General features: G+C 29.2%; 1 pseudogene; it reads left to right on the plus strand.

Annotated features, from left to right (window-relative positions):
• The first annotated feature begins 2,289 nt into the window (after positions 1-2,289).
• Positions 2,290-3,250, plus strand: LOC138373108 (ribonucleoside-diphosphate reductase subunit M2 pseudogene; annotated as a pseudogene).
• Positions 3,251-3,535: the final 285 nt, after the last annotated feature.

Below are 3,535 nucleotides of genomic sequence, written 5' to 3' on the forward strand. Positions count from 1 at the left end.
CCCCAGGAAGCACTGCTATGAAACAGGGGTATCAGGGTGAAAGACACTATCCAATGTTCGTATCCACTCAGCTGTGTGGTGGTCTAAATGGAAGATTATTCATGTGTAGATTAGAACTGAGGATAGTCGTGACCCCTGCAGGTAACCCCACATATTGACTAGATGACCATCGTATCCAAAATAACACAACTAAGTCAACAAGAATGTTGTTTCGTTATATATATAATATAATCATTAGTATACATTATTAGTTTAGATGTGAGAGACATTTTTTTATATAAAATAAAATAATAATGTCACTATCAAATTCCTTATATATTATAATATTTATAATAGTTTTAATTGTGATCTTTTCAATTATATATTTATATTATTCAAGAAATAGGTCAACAATTTCAACTCAGCATCCTCAACTGTCAATGAATTTCATTACAAAAACTAATACTAAACCTGCTGGTCTGTATGTTGTCTTTGAAAGTAAGTATTATATGGACCAAAATCGTGGTTACGATATGATTTCTCATGTAAATACAGTTAATTGTAATGATGATACAACGATTCCTAATGATGAAAATAATAATGTATTTTGTAAATTTGATACATCCATATTTGATCAATTTAGAAAAGAGAATTGGTATTTTAATACCTTAACACCGATAATTTTATTATCTATTCGTAATCTTCCAAATTTTTCACCTATTGTATATGAGAATATTGAAGATCTTCCACCCTCTGCAGATCATGAGATTACAAGCCTGCGTGAAAATATGAAGAAAAGCTCAATTGCTAATGGTAATAAGTTACCAAAATGTGTATGGGTATCTTGTTCACATATTTGGGTTAATAGTCCAAACAAATATATTCCGCAAGGTTTTCCTGTTTATTATTTTCCAACCAAGGAACATAGTAGATGGATATTATGCCCCACTTCTTCCTATTCAATTGAAACTTAGCCCAGGTGAAAATATTATAATATGTAAAATGTGGGCAAAAAATATTAATATAATGAGTGATCCATTTGCTGTGGTTAAATTTAGGATCATGGTTAAAATGTAGGATTTATAATACTATAAAGCATGATATAGTAACCTGTTTAAATATTATACTAAAAAGATAATTATATAAAAAATAAGGTATGTAGATTTGTTCTTGTGGAACAAATTATTCATTCTACTTTTGTATCAACACATCTTTATATATTTCTGAGCTTATAATATACAAAGAACTATTTTTTTTATCATTTTCAGGTAATTATAAAGTGATGGTGATATTGGTTCTATTTGTTCTTCAAGATCCCAACTGTCAGCAAGGGTGGCGCAGTTGCTTTTTTTTTTTGTAAACCATGAAAAAGCAATATGAAATCTACCCCAGAAAATATTCTGTTATAATACTAACAGCCCCCAAAAATATCATTCAAGTGTGGGATAAAATTGTCATATGGAGAAATAATTTAAAAATAAAAGTGGAATTTTTACAAAACTTTAATCCAACAATCAACTTGTATCATTTAGTGGAAAATTCATTTTTACTTATATTAGATAATGTTTCATCGATAAATGTAAGAAAAACATTTGCCGACGTATTAATTGATCTTCAAAACAGTGAAATAATTATTATAAAATGTGCTTCAATTACTTGGCCCTCAATAAATAAAGTGGAAAACTTTAATTTAAAACATTTTGAAGATGTTAAGATTATTTTAAGTATGAATGACTGGGAACGAAATTATGTATTGGTAAATAAGTACCTTTCATATGAATTTGCAGACATTAGTATTAAACCTCATTTAAAATCTTTAAATATTTAACAGAAGATATAGGGAGTATCAATTCAGAAAAATTGAGAGCAAATCTACTTGATACTTGGAACAATGAAATACCCCCTATATACCCTTCTGAAGTTCTCCCAGATAGTGAATATACTGTTACTGAAGTAAATAGCAACAAACGCAGCAGTGAGTCACAATCAGGTTCAATTGGCATGCCTTCAAAACATAGGAAGTATTACTGCCTGGTGTTATAATGGATACTGCTCATTGGGAAGCGTGTCAAAGAAAAGAATATATATGTGTGTGTATGTATATGTATGTATGTATATATATATATATGTATGTGTACCTATTTTAGTTTACATAAAATATAGGATGGAAGAACATGTACGTAGTAAATTAATCTCTTTTTTACTCAAAATTCAATAATTTCATTCGTTTATTATGCTATGATAGTGAACATAATGTTAAAATAAATATTTTATTTATTTATTTATATATTTTTTCAGATGATTGAACCCTTTTTGATTAAAAATCCAGGACGTTTTACATTGTTCCCAATTAAAAATCATGATATCTTTAAAATGTATAAGAAGGCGCTAGCATCATTTTGGACAGTTGAAGAAGTAGACTTGTCAAAGGATATTGTAGATTGGGAACAGAAACTTAATGACGAGGAACGTCACTTCATTTCACATGTTCTAGCATTTTTTGCCGCATCAGATGGTATCGTCAATGAAAATCTTGTTGAACGTTTCTGCCAAGAGGTACAAATACCAGAAGTGAGGTGTTTTTATGGTTTTCAGATTGCCATGGAAAATATTCACAATGAAATGTACAGTTTACTTATTAATACATACATAAAAGATTTACAGGAGCAGAACAGATTATTTAATGCTATTGAAACGCTGCCAGCTGTTAAGAAAAAAGCTGATTGGGCTCTAAGGTGGATTACCAATAGAACGGGCAACATATGCCGAATGCATTGTTGCCTTTGCTGCAGTAGAGGGTATTTTCTTTAGTGGTTCATTTGCTGCAATATTTTGGTTAAAAAAACGTGGTTTAATGCCAGGTCTAACCTTCAGTAATGAATTGATTTCTAGAGATGAAGGGTTACACACAGATTTTGCTTGCTTGATATTTAAGTACTTGATTAATAAGCCTGATCAGAAATATGTATATTCTATCATTGATAATGCTGTGAAGATTGAACAAGAATTTTTAACAGATGCCTTGCCAATCAAACTTATTGGTATGAACTGTGATCTAATGGGGAAGTATATAGAATTTGTGGCTGACCGACTTCTCTTTGAACTCGGTTTTAAGAAACTTTATAATGTAGAAAATCCATTTGACTTTATGGAAAATATCTCATTAGAAGGGAAAACTAATTTTTTTGAAAAAAAAGTAAGTGAATATCAAAAATATGGTGTAATGAATTCAGATCAATACAGTGTTTTTACATTAGATTCAGACTTTTAGTTAATTAGTTGATGGATGGAATAGAACATGTTTTTTTTTATATAGAATATAAATAATTTAATATAAAAATAAAAATATATATCTATTATCTTTTACTATTTTACTTATCATATTTATATTTTGACTTGATGAATAATGAATTAAATACCTTACATTCTCTCTTTCCACTAATTACAAGACTACAAAATATGAGGTATGTAATTATGGACATAATAACAAAACCATAATCTTCTTTATAAAATATCAACATATCACATGATTACCAAGCAGTACTACTATCGTCCG

Source organism: Procambarus clarkii, chromosome 41, assembly GCF_040958095.1.
Source record: "Procambarus clarkii isolate CNS0578487 chromosome 41, FALCON_Pclarkii_2.0, whole genome shotgun sequence".
Classification (NCBI taxonomy): Eukaryota; Metazoa; Arthropoda; class Malacostraca; order Decapoda; family Cambaridae; genus Procambarus; species Procambarus clarkii.